Here is a 21,205-nt window from a genome sequence, read left to right as displayed (position 1 = left end):
TCCTTTCTCAGAGACGGGGCACCCTCGACCCGATCTTTGGAGGCTCCACGTGTGGCTCCTGGACGAGGCAGGTTTGAGTACCCTGCCACCAGCGGTGGCGGCTACCATCACTTCCACTAGAGCATCATCCACGAGACATGTCTATGCGTTGAAGTGGAACCTCTTCGTCAACTGGTGCTCTTCTCGCCGAGAAGACCCCAGGAGATGCTCGATCTCTGTCGTGCTTTCCTTCCTGCAAGATGGGCTGGAGCGAAGGCTGTCTCCCTCCACCCTGAAGGTGTATGTAGCCGCTATCGCCGCATATCACGAAGCAGTTGAAGGTAAGTCTCTGTGGAAGCACGACCTGATCGTCAGGTTCCTGAGAGGAGCGAGGAGACTGAATCCTCCTCGCCCTCCTCTCATTCCCTCTTGGGACCTCTCAGTGGTGTTAAATGCCTTACAGAGGCCTCCCTTTGAGCTTACCTGTTGAGCTTACGTTCCTGTCTATAAAGACAGCGCTCCTGGTTGCATTGGCCTCCATCAAGAGGGTAGGGGACCTGCACGCATTCTCCGTTGACGAAGCGTGCCTGGAATTCGGGCCCGGTCACTCTCACGTGATCCTGAGACCCCGGCCTGGATATGTGCCCAAGGTTCCCACCACTCCCTTCCGGGACCAGGTGGTGAACCTGCAAGCGCTGCCCCTGGAGGAGGCAGACCCAGCCTTGGCACTGCTCTGTCCTCTACGCGCTCTCCGTGCTTACGTAGACAGGACGCAGTGTTTCAGGACCTCAGACTTGGGCTCTAGCGCATGGCACCTCGCTGGCAGACATCTGTAGAGCTGCAGGCTGGGCGACACCCAACACATTCGCCAGATTTTATAATCTCCGAGTGGAGCCTGTGTCCTCTCGTGTACTCGCTCCAGTCAGCTAGTACTGGACCCGCTCAGGTGTCTTCGCTTGCTCGCCACTCCACTCCATGGACTGGGTACGTGCGATATTCCTCAGGTGAGCCTTCCTCTCTGAAGCCCTGAGTTCCTCCAGCACTGTTGACACTGGCGCCAGTGTCTATTGCCTGTGCGTCGGCTAGGTGCCTCCGTGTGCATGGTTCCTCCCCTGAGTAACCCCCACATGTGTATTTCCACTGTAAGCCTCCTTGAGCATGTGTCTTTCCCTTGGCAAGCCACTTTGCCACTCCTGGAATTGAAAGTTGCCACCCCTCGGGCTGGTCACTCCAGCGTTCCTCCATATGAAGCCCTCCGGCCATATGTGTGTTCTTACGTCCTCCCTACGGGTAGGCATGCTGCGGCATATTTCCTCTGTGATATGCTTCCCAGTGTACCTTGGTATTCCTGTGTTAAGTAGGACTCCTTCATCCGTGCCAGTATCACGACAGGGGGATCAGACTTTCGCAGGGCACTGGAAGACAGCTGTGAAGGTGGCGTGATTACACGGGGACCCCCATTCGTCGTCATCCGACGTAATTCGGAGTGACTACGAAAGGGAACGTCTCGGTTACGTATGTAACCCTCGTTCCCTGAGTAGGGAACGGAGACGTTACGTCTCCCTGCCACTTCCGCTGTACCGCTGGGTAGACGCCTGAGTTCAGTCTCGGCTCCTCAGCGAAGACATATCTGTATGTTGCCGGCGTCCTCCTTTTATACCCACGCGGTGGGGCGGAGATACGCTATGCAAATTCCGTAGACCCATGGCATTTCATCGCCATTGGCTCGTTTTGTAATACTAGAAGTCGATAGGTGTTCTAAGCGAAACCCCCATTCGTCGTCATCCGACGTAACTCGGAGTGACTACGAAAGGGAACTTTGTGTCACTGCATCCTGTCTGCGCCTGGGTTCATTTTCCACCGTCATAACACAAAAGACTAAACATAGACATAAGGATATAAAATGCAGACATAAGAAACTAAAGGTGAGGTAGTAACCATTGACAAAAAAATTACTTCTCAAACGGATGATGAACATAATCATTTCTTATAGTTAAAAACAAGGTTTTGACTAAAATGACAATAATACGTAAAATGCAAGAAGACATTGTGTACATGATGTATTTCCATGTAATTTTGTCCACAACTGTACATTAAATACTGTAAGTTAAAATTACATATGGTAATTATGTAATATAATATATAAAAAATATATAAAATATTTAAATATATAAAAAATAAGCATGGTATGTTTGCACAACAATGCCTTCAAAAATGCAAATAATTTAGTGTTTAACAATGGTACAATGAAAATTGATACAGTAAAAAAAATTGTCAGGGTCACTCTGAACAGGAATGCATTGAAAGAATGAGCAAACCTCTAAAGGAAAATCACTTTGATATTGGGGGTGAATTGGTCTTTTCTTTTCTCCAAAACTATACAGTATAATGACTTGAAAATAATTACAGTAATACAGTAATCAAATGAGAGAATGAGCAAACCTATGGAGGAACACTTTTTATGAGTGTTTGAACATGTGACATGGTGTAAGTGATAGAATGCACTCTGATGATTGGGGTGAGTTTGCCTTTACTTTTCTCCAAAACTATACAGTAAAATTACTTGAAAATAATTACAGTAATAGCCAGGGTCAGTCTGAACAGGAATCAAAAGAATGAGCAAAACTATGAAGGAACACTTTTTATGACTGTTTAAAAATGGGACATGGTGTAAGTGATAGAATGCACTCTGATGTTTGGGGTGAGTTTGCCTTTACTTTTCTCCAGACTATAGAGTAAAATGACTTGATAATAAACACAGCAATAGTCAGGGTCACTCTGGCCTGTAATCAAATGAAAGAATGAGGAAACCTATGAAGGAACACTTTTTATGAGTGTTTGAAAATGGGACATGGTGTAAGTGATAGAATGCACTTTGATGGATGGGGTTGAGTTTGCCTTTACTTTTCTCCAAAACTATACAGTAAAATTACCTGAAAATAATTAAAGTAATAGTCAGAGTCACTCTGAACAGGAATCCAATGAAAAAATGAGCAAACCTATGAAGGAACACTTTTTTATGAGTGTTTGAACATGTGACATGGTGTAAGTGCTAGAATGCAGTTTGATGATTGGGGTGTTTGCCTTTACTTTTCTCCAAAACTATACAGTAAAATGACTTGAAAATAATTACAGTAATAGTCAGGGTCACTCTGAACAGGAATCCAATGGACAAATGAGCAAACCTATGAAGGAACACTTTTTTATGAGTATTTGAACATGTGATATGGTTTAAGTGATAGAATGCAGTTTTGATGATTGGGGTGAGTTTGCCTTTACCTTTCTCCAAAACTATACAGTAAAATTACTTGACAATAATTACAGTAATAGTCAGAGTCACTCTGAACATTAATCAAATGTTAGAATGGGCAAACCTATGAAGTAACACTTTTTATGAGTGTTTGAAATGGGACATGGTGTAAGTGATAGAATGCACTTTGATGTGTGGGGTGAGTTTGCCTTTTCTCCAAAACTATACAGTAATATAACATACTTGTATATATAAATTGTGTGTGTGTGCGTGTGTTTTAAATATCATTTGTGTTTCATTTATCAGGTATGCAAGCATATTTCATAGATCAGGTTTTTATTGTTCATATATGCAATTCATGGATAATTGACAGATTAAAGCCACCAAAAGCCTGTTGTATCATATGTGTCATTTACATTAACATGAAAAATGTAAGTAAATAAGTAAATAAACATTTATACATGATGTAAAATAATTAAATGTATACTTTATATATACACAAACATTAAAATCAACAATACAAATGTAAAATAAATGTATGATAATTAACATCAATATTACAGATATCATTAGCATTAATAAATATATTACAATAATGTATACTAATATATATATATATATATATATATATATACATTTAAATTAAAAATAAGTAAATAAACATTAATACATGATATATAATAATTAAATCAACAATAAAAATTGAAAATAAATGTATGATAAATAACATTAATATTCCATTTCATTAGCATTAATAAATATATTATAATAATTAATGTATACTATATATATATATAAACATTAAAAATAAAAATGTAAAAATATTAAGGATGTATGAAATTTAAATGAATATGAACATGAATAAATTATGTAATAATTAATGTTAATCATATTTAGGCATACAAACATTAAAATAGTAAAAATATATATATTATTTGTGCCCTAATAAGATGGAAAATAGCAGAAAATAGAGTCTAAAAATCAAGTTTGACCTCTTTCAGCACCCATACCGTAAGTACACGATTAGACGCGCATACTAAAAAATATATGCGGCTGGCTTGACCGTGTATTTTCAACGCGCGGCCCACTTGACCGCAGTGAGGCACTGTGTAGTACCGGATTTTAGTCTCCACCGCCCACTTTTCGAGACGTAAATGCTTTCCTCGTCAAAGTTCAAGCTGCACACAAACGTACTACCCCGACTCATATGGAACGAAGGACCTTCGTCCCTCCTTATCAATCTCACCCAAGCCTTGCGGAGGTGTTCGTCTTTTGGGAAGTCATGGAAGCTAAGGTATGGCTGTCTTTGTTTTGATGTTGAACAACCCGGTACACTGCAATAGCATCGGCGAGAGGAGGCAGCCATAGTTTATCTGGTAGCTAAGTAACCACCGGAAGTCCGAGTACACTGCTTGGCGATTTCGAACATAGACATCATATAGGTAGACGCCCTATCGACCGCTACTGCCTATTGGCACGGACGAGAATTGGAGCCGCCATCTTAAATTGGTCACCCGCTCCGCTCAGTGTAATCTGAATGGCAGGTGAAATGAGCTGTCAGCGCATTAAATTAATCATATCTCACTGAATACTGAACTGATTTTCACGCGTTTTTTTTTGCTGCAAAGGTCATTCATGTAGCTATGATACAGGACACATGGTTCGGCGTATTTTAATATCCATAGTAGGCTTAACAGTAATATAATATTCTGATATAAGATATAAAGTGACCAGACACATTATGTGTGAAGGATATAATGTATTTTATAAATCACACACTATAAATATAATAAAGAAGCAGAAACAGATAGTTGCAAAGTAAGATATTTTAATAAGTTGAAGAAACAATTTATGATTTGTGACACGCACATACACACGAACAGACACACAAACAAACACGAACAGACACACACACACACTCTCTCTCTCTCTCTCTCTCTCTCTCTCTCTCTCTCTCTCTCTCTCTCTCTCTCTCTCTCTCTCACACACAGAACGCAGCCACCGAATCCACCTAAAGCCTAGTTCACACTACATGATTTTAAGCCCGATTTGCAAATCGTTGAGCTCGCCGACAGGTCAGGGTGTTATCGCGTGCAAATCGCGGGGGATTAGCGAGCGATGAACGCTTGCCAATCTGTTAGTATGAAAGAGCCAACAACGCATCAAAGACCCTCGCAGACGCGTCGCCGAGCCTAGAAAAATATCTAGCATGCTAGATATCCAGAGCTGTCGCACAACTCAATCTCACTGATGTCATGAGCAACAGCCAATCACAGCAACGCATGAGTTGAGGTCACCGGGTAAATACGTGATTTTTGCCATCAGCTAAACATAAACATGCAGCTACATCTCCGATAGGCTATAAACATGTTGTACTCACCTCCAACGCTCTCTGTAGCACAGACCTGCTCTTCGCGTATGCAGATCCACTCTTTCGCCCATACTCTCTTATTTTTTCTTTTTTTTGCGTTTTTTCTCGGAGCAAATCATCGCGCAAACAGTTTGCAGCACTAGTTTCTGTCTGACGTCCATATTCGCGTGTTGTGTTGTTCTTTGCTGTGTATTGGCGCGTGCTGTTTCGCGTCAAGATAGACATTAGACAGATAGATTTGTAGACAAGATGGAATCGTTGGGTGAGGAAAAGGGCATGCGCATGCGCGTGCGATCTGTGTTTGTGTTTGGAGCTCCGTCGAATTGATTCATTAATCGCTGATTTTCTTCTTTACCACTCATTTATAAACAAGCACTTTCTATTTTTATATCATGTGAACTTATCCTCGACACTATTCCTTATAAAAAACAATCGGATTGCTTTGATATCGCTACTTAGATCCAACTTTCCGAATCTCGGCTACTAGCCTTTAGCCCGCTAGCATTTCACGCGTGGCCTCGCGCCTATCGACCCTCTCATTTTACACCCGTTTGACTGAAAGGATACGTGTTATATCCATCATTTCAGTCCTAAATTAGTAGTGATATTGGTAGTATCACTACTAATTTACTGTTCATCTGTTATAATGGCGAACATATCGGATGTGTGTCTAACGTTACCTCTGAGTGCAGGTGAGGACACATTCGAGCTGGTTTCGGTACGATTGGAGCTGGAGTCGGTGGAGAAACAGATCCGCGTTCTGCTGGTGAAGCAAGCCGAGCTGCGAGATCGGCGATCAACGCTCGAAACATCACGCGCCGATGCTCACAAGTCAGTGGTTAGTAACTTTTTGACTCCGACTTCGTCTACTCCGTGCGTTTCTCTGCCCAGGAGGACGCGATCATCTCTGCCTTCATTCACTCCGGCACCGAGGCAACACCACGGACCCTGGGTGATCCCACAGCGGAAGACACGAGCCAGGACCAGACCAAGGACTTCCCCCCCCCCTCCCGGTCTTCGAGATCTCCACCCGGAACCGCTTCTCCCCTCTTCGCGAGCCGGAACGTGACGCCGCCGTGATCATCGGCACTTCCATGGTCCGTCATGTCCGTGCTACCTCAGGTAAGCGTAAGGTGCGCACTCACTGTTTTCCTGGTGCTCGTGTTCTTGATGTCGCTGCACAGATTCCCGAGATCCTGAACGGTGACGAGCGCGTCGGAGCTGTGGTCCTACACGCCGGGACGAACGACATCAGGCTGCGGCAGACGGAGGTTCTGAAGAAGGACTACAGAAGCCTGATCGAGACGGTTCGCAGCACATCGCCTGAAGCAACTATCATCGTGTCTGGACCGCTTCCCACGTACCGACTAGGACAAGAAAGGTTCAGTAGATTATTTGCTCTAAATGAATGGTTAATGTCATGGTGTAATGAACAGAAACTGCTCTTTGTAAATAATTGGAATCTGTTCTGGGAGCGACCTAGGCTCTACCGTGCTGATGGCCTGCACCCCAGCAGAATCGGAGCGGCTGTTCTGTCCGACAACATCTCCAAGACGTTACACACCATATGACTAGTAAGTCAAAGTCCAAATCACAGTCTTTGCTGTCCCAACTTAATTGATATAAGTAGTGTAGAACATTATATAGAAACTGTGTCTATTCCTCGCTTAGTGAGGCCAAACAATAAATCTAGTGTAGGATCTAGCAAAAATCTTATTGTAATTAAACCAAAAAATCTAAATATCAGTGAACAAAAACAATTTCTAAAGCTAGGTCTTCTAAACATTAGATCGCTCACACCTAAGGCGGTTATTGTAAATGAAATGGTCACAGATAATAGTTTCGATGTACTTTGCCTTACTGAAACCTGGCTTAAACCAAATGATTATTTCGGTCTAAATGAGTCCACTCCACCAGGATACTGTTATAAGCATGAGCCCCGTCTGATCGGTCGTGGCGGCGGGGTTGCAACAATCTATAGAGATATTCTTAATGTTACTCAGAAAACAGGTCACAGGTTTAATTCGTTTGAAGTACTTGTGCTAAATGTTACGCTCTTAGATGCAAGAAACAAATCCATATTATCTCTAGCCTTGGCTACCCTATATAGACCTCCAGGGCCCTATGCTGATTTCCTAAAAGAGTTTGCATACTTTCTCTCAGATCTATTGGTCAATGTCGATAAAGCAATAATTGTTGGAGACTTTAACATACACGTAGATAATACAAATGATGCGTTAGGGACTGCGTTTACAGATTTATTAAACTCCTTTGGGGTCACGCAAAACGTCAGCGGTCCCACTCATCGTCTAAATCATACACTAGATTTAATTATATCATATGGAACCAATCCAACTGATATAAATATTATACCGCAAAGTGATGATCTCACTGATCATTACATGGTAACTTGTATAATACGTACTGCTGAAATTTGTCACGTTGCGCAACGTTATCGACCAGGCAGAACAATCCTTCCAACCACTATAGATAGATTCTCAAATAGCTTACCTGATCTATCTCAGCTGCGCAGTGCACCCAAACAAACAGATGAACTAGAGGAAATGACTAGCAGTTTGAGCACCATGTTCTCTAGTACACTAGATATTGTTGCACCAATTAGATTAAAAAAGGTAAGAGAGAAAACTAAAGCACCATGGTACAACAGTGCTACGCATGCAATCAAGAGAGAAACTCGTAACTTAGAGCGTAAATGGAAACAAACTAATTTAGAGGTCTTTAGAATCGCGTGGAAAGACAGTATGTCACGTTATAAAAAGGCTCTAAAAGCAGCAAGGGCTGAGCATCTCCGCAAACTAATAGAAAATAACCAAAATAATCCAAGGTTTTTATTCAACACCGTGGCTAGACTAACAAATAAACAAACATCACCAGAGCAAAATATTCCATTACAATATAGTAGTAATGATTTTATGAATTACTTCAATGAGAAAATAGAAAGCATCCGAAACACAATTGTAAATATACAATCCTCTATGATGTCTTATGATTCAGCCTCAATTATGGCCCCTCTAGAACAACTACACCGATTTACAACTATAGGACAGGAAGAGCTAAATAAACTTATCATTGCATCGAAACCAACAACATGTTTATTAGATCCAATACCCACTAAACTACTGAAAGAAGTGTTACCTGTAGTCGAAGAGCCTCTTCTTAATATTATTAACTCGTCTTTATTTTTAGGTCATGTTCCAAAAATATTCAAGCTGGCAGTAATAAAACCTCTCATTAAGAAACCGCAATTAGATCCAAATAACTTAGCAAATTACAGACCCATCTCAAATCTTCCATTTATGTCTAAAATACTAGAAAAAATTGTGTCCGCTCAATTGTGCTCTTTCTTACAAGAAAATGATATCTATGAAAAATTCCAGTCGGGATTCAGACCGCATCATAGCACAGAAACTGCGCTAGTTAAAATTACAAATGATTTACTTTTAGCTTCTGACCAAGGCTGTATCTCAATACTAGTTCTACTCGATCTAAGCGCTGCGTTCGACACTATCGATCATAAAATACTCCTGGATCGACTACAAAACTACACTGGTGTTCAGGGACAGGCATTAAGCTGGTTTAGATCTTACTTATCAGACCGTTACCATTTTGTCTGTCTAAATGGGGAAAAATCAAAGATAACGTCAGTAGACTATGGAGTGCCGCAAGGATCGGTGTTAGGCCCTCTGCTATTCTCAATATATATGCTGCCACTTGGTAATATTATAAGAAAACATGGAATTAATTTCCACTGTTATGCTGATGACACTCAATTATATATCTCATCACGACCAGATGAAAACACTAACTTATCTAAATTGACAGAGTGTCTAAATGATATAAAATGCTGGATGACGTGTAATTTCCTGCTATTAAATTCAGATAAAACGGAGGTACTACTTATTGGTCCAAAAAACTACCCACAAAATCCCTTACAATACATCTTTAATTTAGAAGGATGTCCTGTTACTTTATCCACTACAGTAAAAGACCTGGGTGTTATACTAGACCGCAACTTGACTTTCGAAAATCATATTTCATATATTACAAGAACAGCCTTTTTCCACCTTAGAAACATTGCTAAGCTACGCAACATGCTATCTGTTTCTGATGCAGAAAAGTTAGTTCATGCTTTCATGACCTCGAGACTAGATTACTGTAATGCTTTATTAGCTGGCTGTCCTACATCCTCAATTAACAAGCTACAGTTAGTGCAAAATGCAGCTGCTAGAGTTCTTACTAGATCAAGAAAATATGATCATATAACACCTATTTTATCATCTCTACACTGGTTACCTATTAAGTTACGTATCAATTACAAAGTATTCCTACTGACCTATAAAGCCCTAAATGGTTTAGCTCCTGTGTATTTAACAGACCTTCTATCGCCATACAATCCATCGCGCTCTTTAAGATCACTAAATTCGAGGCTTCTGGTCATTCCTAGGATATCTAAGTCCACTAAAGGAGGGAGGGCGTTCTCGCATTTAGCTCCTAAACTCTGGAATAGCCTTCCTGATATTGTACGAGCCTCAGACTCGCTGTCCCAGTTTAAAACTAGATTAAAGACGCATCTCTTTAACCAAGCATTCACTTAATGCTTAACCTTTGATACTGCTGAATCGGTTCGAATGCATTAACATTATGAACATCAGCTATGCTAATTATTTCCCATCTGCCTTTCTGCTGTTATCTCGGGACGCTAGTCCCGAGGTAAATAGCGTTCGTCAGCTCCAGTTTGTATCCAGCCTCTCACGGAGACTTCAGATGCCCCAACGCCTGTGAAGAGACGACTCGACGCCTGTGAAGAGACGACTCAAAGCCGGCGATATGTTATGCCATAAATTAATACTTGATTAACTAACTGTATTTTTCTATGTACATTTCCGAAATGCAATTTCTGTAAAGCTGCTTTGAGACAATGTGTATTGTGAAAAGCGCTATACAAATAAATTTGAATTGAATTGAATTGAATTGACAGAGTTGTTGTCAACTCGTGTAGTGCGTTACCTCCTGTTGCGGATCAATCACGCTGTGTCGTGTGGTGTGAACAGCTCAACAACTTGAACACTCCTGATTTCTCAGAGAGCAAGTCATGTAGTGTGAACCGCACAGTTCAGCCCGACGTTTTAAAATCATGTAGTGTGAACTAGGCTTAACGCAGCCACCTGTAATAAAAATTGAGAAGAAGATTTTCAACGTGTTTGCATCAGAAATTTTTAAAAATTAATTTCGGACAACATTAATTAAAAACGTTATTAGAACGTTCAATTATTTCATTATATAAACGTTGTATTAACGTTATTGATTTGTTATGAGAACGCTATTCAAAACGTTATTAGAACGTTTAATTATCTCGTTATATAAACGTTGCATTAACGTTATTGCTTGGTTATAAGAACATTATTCAAAACGTTATTAGAACGTTCAATTATCTTGTTATATAAACATTGTATTAACGTTCTTGCTTGGTTATAATAACGTTATTCAAACGGTATTAGAACGTTCAATTATCCCGTTATATAAACGTTATCTTAATGTTTTCTAAGATTATGAAAAACGTTCTTAAAACGTTCCATTCACTTATTTAAACTCTCAATGTTTTGCATATAATGTATATCATACATGATAATCATTTTATGAAAGCACCTTAAACGTAAGAACCATTCAGATTTTAAAATTAAGACAAAAAGATAATTATTGTAAAAACAAAAAGACCTATGAATCATGTCTATAATATGTGTAATGTAGTCCACTGAAGGCGAGATGAAGTGAACCAAAGTGTAGTTTATTCCAAGATACAGACACAAATGAAACAGACTTGGGTTTAATTGAAAAATGAAATTAACATGAAAATAAACCTGGACTAAACATAGAACAAACTGTGATTAAACTTCAAAATAATGAAACATGAAACAAAACCTAAAACTAGACATGACAATAGAAAAATAAAAACTATTTAAATGGCATTATCCACGTCAGCTCCACTTCCGGCACATCGGACTGGACTGGAATGAACCCTGAGAGGATCTCTGGAGATATTGCAGGGAGAAAAGAAAACAGTGTTGTATTAAAGTGTGGCAAGATTAGTATAAAAGCACTGGGATGCTGTACTTGCTCATGCAGAAGATCTCACTTGATTTTCTTACCATTTACAAACAGTTTAATTTGCTTTGGAATATTGGGAGAAAACATGAAGATATGAGACAAGCTCTCTGCTCTTTGTCCCAAAGCCCTCTCAAAGCTCAGAGTCAGATGCTACTAAATTTCTATTGCTTTCCAAGGACTCAAGGACTTTTTATTGTTTCTATTTTAACGCACTCTTAAAGTTTGAATTACATTAATGAGCCAAAACTTCAATCTAATGATAACCTTGTTTAAATCAACCATTTATAAGTTTTATTGTTTAAATTTAAGGCTGGTTTCTGCTGTAAAACATGGACTCACGATGCCTTGACAGTGAACAATACCGGCTTTTGTGACAAAACGTGTTTAGGGTTCAGAACGTGCAATATGTGGAGAATAATGCACGGTTCAGTTAATTTTTTTTTAAACATGGCATTTATCAGTTTTTGCAAATTAACTCTTCAAATAAACTAGTGTTTTCTGAGTTTTGGCTGTAAAGATGAAGCTGATCTCCGCAGTATAGTGGCTGCGCCTTTAGAGAGAAATGTACCCTTCATACAGATTACATAATCAGAGAGTATTTATTTTCTATTCAAATTGGTTCATTTAAAAGTAGACATTTCAAGATTTCTATAGATATATTTCTCGTGTCTGTGAGGCAAGCAGCCTATAAGCTGAGTTTCGGTTCATTTATGTGACGCACTGCAGTTCAGAGACCAAGACGACAGAGATCAGATCCTGTTTGTTTACTTTATATTACAAAAGCACAGCGTTTTGTTATTGTCAATGTGCACAAATAAAAGTACTGTAACTGTTTCGAATGATGTCTATACGACCAAAAATTAGTATTTTAAGTTCTTTCCAATGTTATCAGGAAAAAATGCAAGTGATCTGCATGAACACTTGGATATGCGCCAATAATACTGCACATTTATCAAGGTTAACATTAGAGTGAATGGCCATGTAAAGTTGCTAACTACAGGCTACTAGTTTCAAATAAGCCAAATTTGAGGTTGGTGAATGATAGCTGAAGGTTTGGATTTCCTGGATTTGACTTTGCCACTTCCTGTGGACCTTTTTTTCAGTGACTAACAGATGAATTAAAGTTTAGTCGACTATTAGGGGGCATGAGTTACATACAACTTGTTTATCCATAAGCATGAGTCTACAGGTTTCCCCCCCCTTGCCTTTACATGTATTAACATAATCCTCCCAACAATTTTGCACATTTGCATTTTATAAACTATACATTGATTGAAAACAGAAAGACACCGACCTGTGATAAGACTGATCACTGACCTGATCACGTTGATGTGGTGCAAATTTAAGCGTCTCCGATATCAGCTCCTCAAATAGCCTGTCTTCTCCAACCTTAGAATGTGTGTGATGACAGGCATCTAAAAAAGTCACACATACATACAAGATCAATTTAAGATACACTGGTTAACAGAGTATACATTGTTTCAATTTAATCTATTAAAAATGATTCACATTACAATAACTTAACCTAATTCTCCCTCTGAGAGCTGTTTAAAAAGTCAGGGCTCATAAATTTTAGGTGATTTATAACGCCTCTTTAAGTAGACTTATTTTTTTTCTTTATAAAAATGCTCATAAAACTCCAAAAGACAACACAAAGTCAGTAAAAATATTAATTTAGCCATCATATACTACACAAATTGTAATATAATTAATAAACATTAGAAAAAATATTTTAAATGGTCATTAATGGATCAGAATTATCGCGCAAATATTATTAAGTAACAAAAAGCTAAAAAAATATATTAAAAAAATATTGAACTAAAATAAAGTAACTTACATTTATTGAATTGATGAAAAGGTACACTTAAGGTGTTTGGTCACTTGACCACCAAGGAGTATGAGTGTGTGACCCAATTATCGTATAGGGAAACAAGAGGGTTAAACTCAAGAAAAACATTAATGTTGTCTCTACATCACTCCCCAGAATAAAATGCTCCAGTAAATGTCGTCTTTGCACATTATGCGTTAATATTTAGCAGAAATTGCTGCGAATATAATGAAATTGTCCTGCTTAAACTCATTTAGTTCAAAAGATTGAGCGCAGAGTTGTTTGAAAATTGAGAGCTACATGAACCACGTGATCAAAGTTCGTCGCAACTCTCGCTTTCAACGGCTTTCATCACTGCAGCTGCAGAGGCTCCGGTAACCATAGAAACTCGCGCCTAGAACTGCACCAAGCCACACAAATACAAATTATAACGCAATTTGAGCAAGTGAGACAACAGTGTTGTTTGAAATATGCTATTTAACTGAGTTCGTTAAGCAGTTTTTGAGATTTCAGTATTTCCCAATTCAAATAGATAGTACTTAGTCTTCGATGCGAAATACTGACGATTGTCCATTAAATTAACGTTACTGTTGTCAAGTGCTGATCCAAAGACCAAGCTTGGAGATATCCTTCCGTTTTTAAAAGGTCACATATGAGCTTGCAAACACTACGGCCAACTTACACGATAAAATTACAAATACAGATTTCAATATGACGAACTTGACCCATGAAACCGAAAACTGGAGGGGAAAATGCTTGGCCATAGCTAAGCTAATCGAGCTAACATTAGCTGATTTACTTTTGAATCTCAAGAATGCGTTCTAATGAAAATCAGTTTAGCTAACTTATATTGAAAAAGTGAACTAAAGGACACTGCGAAAAAGTTAATCTAAATAAATAACGTTACATCAAATGTAATTTTTAATATTGATCTAGTTAACTTTAATAACACAGTAACGGTAGCAACACTAATAACAGTATTTTATTCATACAACTCGCGAAATTCATCCAACTTACCTCAAAGCTGCCGTGTGCCGTCTCCGTCTCTGATAGAGTTCCAACGTCTGTCCTATTCAGCTGTGATTGATTGACGGGCCGTGCGCTGCAAAACCACGCCCATCCTTTCAGGCTAAACGTACGGATGTGAGGAATGATCAGATATAACCATACAGTCTATGGATATAACACATTCCGTGTTTTCTCCTTTACTGTAATTGCAAAAGTTATTAAAAACGCTGTTTTTAATATTTTGAAAGCCCCTAAGTTTATTTTCCTATAGTATTTTCTACTTTTTAAGTATTGCACAATTAATTATATAATATAATATAATATAATATACTTTTTTATAGTATATTATATATATACTATAAAAAGTATATATATATAAATATATATAAGTATATTATAAATATAATTTATAATATAAATATAAATTTATATTATAAATATAAATATATATAAATATAAATATATGTTATATAATATAAAAAAATATAAAAATATAAATATAAAAATATAAATATATAAATATAAATATAAATATATAAATATAAATATATGTAAGTATATTATATGCAATATAATATACTTTTTTTAAAGGCAAAACCACATTTATAATTGACTTTTATTCATTTCCTTTTGAATACATAATTATTTTATACCTGGGATTTTTTTTCTGCCCATAAACTAATATTTTAACAACAAAAAAAAGTTTTTCAGTGCATTGTGTCACTATATATACAAATTTCTTAAGTTGTTTTGCAGAAGAAAAAAGCTGTATGACTAATTTGTAATTACTAATATTTTTTTAATTTAGTAACGTTTTTAAAACGTTCCACTAACAAGTAAGAATAACGTTTTAATGCTAACGTTTTTAGAACGTTTATCAATGACATATAACGTTGGCACAACGTTCTACTAACGTTTTAGGTAACTTTGATAGAACTTTGAGAGAATGTTAGCAACATTAGAATGTTAGAAACATGCAAATAAGTTAATCAGCATTGTGATAAAAGTGTTTAATTCATATAACAAGCAAAATGCACTCAACTTGCATGAAAGCTGCCGTCTAAGTTGTCCGTCTGTTCAGCTGTGATTGATTGATGGGCCATGCACTCCAAAACCACGCCCATCCTATCACGCTACGGATGGGGAATGATCAGATAAAACATATTCCGTGTTTTTTCCTTTACTGTAATCCCAAAAGTTATTAAAAACACTGTTTCTTATATGTTTTTAAAGCCCTAAGTTTATTTTCCTATTAGCCTTATCTACTTTTTAAATATTGCACAATTAAGTAAAATATAGCCTAATAAATAATGGTGATTTTGTTTTGTTTTTTGACATCTTATTATTTTATTTTGTAAGGTAAAACCACATTTATAATTGACTGTAGTTGTTGAATTATTTCCTGTTGAATACATAATTATTTTAAAATCTGTTTTTTTTCTGACCATAAAAAATATTTTAACGAAAAAATGTTTTTCAGTTTATTGTGTCACTGGATATACAAATTATGTTTCTGAAGTTGATTTGCTTAAGAAAAAGATGTATGAAAAATTTGTAATGAATAATATATTTTTTAATGTAATAACGTTTTTAAAACGTTCCACTAACAACGGTAGAATATAACGTTTTATTGCTAACGTTTTTAGAACGTTTATCAATAACATATAACGTTAGCACAACGTTATAATAACGTTACTGCAAGAACGTTTTTTGATAACTTTGAGAGAACCTTCAGAGAACGTTAGCCAATGTTCTGGGAACGTTCCCTGTTAGCTGGGTTAAGCCTATACCTTTTTTATTGTATGTGGATGTGGGAGGGGAAAATGTCGAGACTAAAGCCCTATTCGGATTAACTTTACAAGGGTAGATGGAGTAAGTTAATAATGCAATTTTACCACAGGACTTCTGTAATATCAATAGCCAAATCGCTTGTGATAAGATATAGGTTATCAATAACACTAGAAGTTGGAGGGCTAACTCAATTTGCGCATCGCTGTCATGCGTGTATTACATTGCTTCCTGATATCTTGTGCGCAAACACAAATAACCTATACAACAGGGCAGTTGAATGCTTATCTGATAACCTAGAAGCTCTTGTAATTATTACTTTAACAGTTAACGTTACCCCACCTCTCCATGCCGGGTGAACACCGGCTGATGCAGTAAGTTAAACAGCATTTCGCAACGATTTCAGTACAGTAATAGCAAATATCCTTCTCGGGCATCTAGTCTCTATATGATATCTATGATTTCGAACGTTCCAAACCAGGAAATGCGATAAAGGCCAATATGTCCGGTATTTTCTGTCGGCTGTTTAGAATTAGAACCAATCCGATTCGTGAATGAATTGTTCTTTTGAGTCGGTTCTTTTCAATGAATTGGCCAAACGGATTAGTAGATTGGTTTAAATCGAATCGCGCTTCACTCTGAATGATTCATTAAAGGGATAGTTCACCCAAAATTGAAAATTGTCATCATTACTCACCCTCGTGTTGTTCCAAACTTGTATGAATTTCATTCTTCTGCTGAACACAAAATATTTATTTTGAAGAATGTGGGTAACCATTTGATGGCGAGTAAATTATTACAAAATGTTTTTTTTACTGTCCCTATAATTTATTGACCATGAATCTTTTGGAGCAGAGAACCAAAAGTGCCCTGCATGAAGTGAATCTTTACTGACAGTAATTTGAAACCAAACTAATGCATTGTCTTTCAGTGTTGAAAGTCTTTTATTAAGCTGGACTTATTTGTGAATGACTCTTTACTGCAGATAAAACCATTTTAGACCTGAATTTGAAAAATAAAATAAAAATAAAATACTTGAAATCTGCGACTTCTAGTTTTTTTTTGTTTTAATTATACATCATACATTTTCCTAAAATTATATTAAAACTTGATTTGTTGCTCTACTACTGTGATATCGATTTATATTGCCGCATCTTTTAATAACAGTTACAGTATTCTTGAACGAGAGAGCGCCAGTCTAATAGTGTAAACACGTGGTATTATGGCACTCTAACTCCAGGGGCCAGTTGTTCAAAAGTAATCTGATCGGATTTCAGCTATCGGATTGGATCAAATCTTGAAAATTAGTTGTTCAAAAGATTCAGAAATAAGATTAGATCACAAAATCCAATCTTGGTTTTAATTTGGATCAAATCATCAGTTGTGTTCAAAACTTTTCAGTAAGATTGGGATACCTTTTAATCCAACAAAAAATCAGGATCATACTGATTAGGGTTGCCACCATCAATACAAAAAAATAAGGCTGCCGCAGCGGGGGCCAAAGCCCTCGGGGCCACAATGACCACAGGCCCGATGGTATGGCAATGGTAGTCTAGGCCTATCATAACTCAAAACATATTTTTAGGAAAGTAATAAGATCAGTACCAATGGACATTATAATAAGCTATCTGCTATTGAAATCAGTGTGAAAAGATGCAATCACTCTATCACAAACAACGTTAACAAAGTGTGACAATGAGACGTCAAAAAAATTGCCTTTTGTCGGAGATGTATGTGAGATGTTAACCATACTTTAGTGAGTATTAAAGTATTAAGCAGCGAGTATTAAACTAAACCATACTTATTATATTAACTTATTAAATTAACAGATAACTTATTTACTATAAATTAAACAAATGCGTTGATACTCAAACAAATACTAAATTTGATTGGAAAAAATATATAGTGCAGGAGACTTTAGAAAGATGAGAAGTTTCTAATGAACTTGAGTAATTGTATAGGGTGTTGTGAACATATTATGGCCATATTTGTCATTGTTTGGAGTAACACCATCCAAACAGTGATAGCACACATAAATAACCTATAATCTACAAACATTTATAAATTTAATTACACTATTTTTATTATTGGTAAGAAAATCTATTTATTTATTAAATTATTTCTATGTATTCAGACCTATTGTCAATTCTATAGTATTAAAGGATGTAATTCTCTAGATTTGTTAAGCGGAAGTTATTTTCTTCTCACATGCACATTTTTATTATTAAACATGTATTAAATATTTCTCTCTCTTATTTCTTATTTTAAAAATGCATGTGTCTGACTGTGTACCTTAACCGTAATAAACAAATCATACCATGTACATTATCACATTATTTCTTAACAAATGGGCATAGGCCGCATATGAAAACTTAATCAATCAGAACATTATTGAGCTGATTAAAAAACTGTCATTACACTATCTGCTTCTGGAGATGCTTGAGGTACGAAGAACTGTGAGACCTATGGAAGTAAAATAATGCCAAATGTTTTTGAAACAACAAGCCTGTTGAATTGTACTACTTGAAAAACAGTCTTCGTCAACAACACGCGCTTGCACCCCCTGCTGGTGAGATCAACTAACAGCAGATGGAGATTATGCTCTGTAATCTACTGCTTTTCCTGCAGTTCCTGGATGTCAACGTTGAATTTACTGTCGAATTTGAACCATTGAATTTGTGGAAGCAAATTTAAAAAGGGAAATAAAATGGACCGAAAACCGCCTGTTGAATATTATAGGTTGTATTTTTAATCACTTTGAATATTTTGGAAGTGAAATATGAAAGGTGAATATGGATATTGAAATTTTACTTATGAAAATATGTTTGAAATGTTTTGAATTTAAATATTCACAGCTTAAATTTTCAACCATGCTAAATTTCAGCTCATACAGCAAGCCCTAAAAATACAATGCATTAAAATAAAAGCAGGGTTAATGCAATGCATATTTTTTTCAAGTAGTACAGTACAATACAGGCTTTTTGTTTCAAAAATATTTGCCATTTTTTTACTTCCATAGAGGCGGTGCTTTGATTTCTCTGAGCTCTTGTCTCCTATCAACTCTCTGCCAAACTCTCTGCCCCCGGGGAGACTTCAGTTTCCGGCTGGTGGATTACCCCCTTGGGACAAACCGGGTCCCGTATTGATTCAAAACAGGACGCGCTGTTTATTTCACAATTAAATGGTAAATGGACTGCATTTATATAGGCGCTTTCACAGACCCAATGGCCACCAAAGCGCTTTACAAAATTGCCTCACATTCACCCACTCATTCACACTCGTTAGGTGTCTTGCTCATGGACACCTCGACACTTGGTCAGGTGGAACCGGGGATTGAACCACCAACCTTTTGGTTTGTAGACAACCTACATGAACAACTGAGCCACTGCCGCCCCTGGGACGATTTCTGTATTTTAATGAGCACCTATTATGCCCCTTTTTACAAGATGTAATATTGGTCTCGGGTGTCCCCAGAATGTATTTGTGAAGTTCCAGCACAAAATACCCCACAGTTAATTTATTATAACCATTTGGAAATGTCATTTTTGGGGCCTGTTTTAAAAATAGCTGTTTTGGCGTGTACCACCTTAAATGTGGTACCATGAGAATGGACCATGACGTCTCGGAATGGTTATTTGATACATTTATGTACTTATAGAGTTGTAATCGGGTCCCCTTTGCAATTATGGATGTGCAACACACACACAGACACACACAAACTGTGATAACGTTGGCGCAATTTTTTGGAACTACAAACACAAATACTGTGATAACGTTCACGAACAGTAGGCAACGATCCACACGTGAGGATTAACTTTGAAGCAAGACCTGCTTTGAATTGACCCTCGTTCACAAAACAGTCTGTCAGAAAATGATTTGCGCAAACATAAACGTGTTTTGGAAGTTTAAGTGGCGCCTTTCATTCGTAAATAAAATCCATCCACTGCGTTTTCAGTGGCTCTGATGTCGGAAGTAAGTGAAAACTACTATGTACATTATTAAATCCCACAACAGAACATTTCAGAACATTCCCACAACCTGTTTCTTAGGAGACATTTTCGACAAGGCAGCACAAATCGTCAGAACACCGGCTGTCATTGAAACAGTGGAGGATTGTGTAGGCTACAGATCACCGAGGGCCGGGTCTATGCCAAACCCACAGTGTCAATCAAACCTCGTCGGTGGGGCTTGCGCAATTCTACGTCACATTGCACCGAATCTTAGAACAGCTCGTTCTGAGACAGTGCTTATGATTTATTGAGATTGATAAAAATCCACCCAGTGTTTTTTTTACATTCTAGAGTGGTTTTGCTCACACACTGCCATCACACCTTTATGTTCAAACTGGTTTTACACAAAGGGAATTTTGCATAATAGGTGCCCTTTAAGGGACGGGTGGCAACTGATCCCAGCAGAAGGGTGGATTTCAGGAAGAAAAATAGAATTAAACTTAAAAACTGGTCAAAAATACAACATTTGTATCATGTCATATACACACACACATTTTTAATTAGTTTAACTGTTAAAGTTATAAATCAGAAGTAGAATTTAAAAAGGTGTCTGCTGAAATAGGTTTTAATTTAGAGCGATCAGTCACGTGACATGATTCAGGCGGTTGGCGTCTGTCATGCTACATTGCTAGTGAAAAAAGTTTCTTAATGTTTAAAACAACAATTATGCTGATGAAAAATGTTATCGCTTTAAGTAAGACACTCCCCAAAATTGATGAAATCAATAAATCATCACTTATGCATGATGCACTGAACATATTGCAAACACAATCAAAATTGTAACTGGCAGTAAATAAGGCATTGCATTTATTTTTAAAAATGATTCACTTGTTTGTGTCTTTGCT

At 37.4% G+C, this 21,205-nt stretch overlaps 1 protein-coding gene across 3 annotated transcripts in view; it reads left to right on the top strand.

Moving 5' to 3' along the window:
* Nucleotides 1-4,262: 4,262 nt before the first annotated feature.
* LOC143735333 (SLAM family member 5-like) overlaps nucleotides 4,263-21,205 on the top strand; it is a 43,268-nt gene continuing 26,325 nt past the window's right edge. Inside the window, exons 1-2 of one of the 3 annotated variants that reach the window (XR_013203094.1) lie at nucleotides 4,263-4,523; nucleotides 6,293-10,592. The gene's annotated coding sequence lies outside the window, so the exon portion shown is untranslated. Of the gene's footprint in view, nucleotides 4,524-6,292; nucleotides 10,593-21,205 lie in introns of those variants that run through there. The other 2 variants (XR_013203095.1, XR_013203093.1) reach the window with 2 other exon arrangements.

This window comes from Siphateles boraxobius, unplaced genomic scaffold, assembly GCF_051911475.1.
Source record: "Siphateles boraxobius isolate OS27281-9 unplaced genomic scaffold, OSU_SipBor_1 13, whole genome shotgun sequence".
Taxonomy (NCBI): domain Eukaryota; kingdom Metazoa; phylum Chordata; class Actinopteri; order Cypriniformes; family Leuciscidae; genus Siphateles; species Siphateles boraxobius.
The sequence above is the reverse complement of the archived record's forward strand: the minus strand, read 5'-3'. Positions and strand labels throughout refer to the sequence as shown.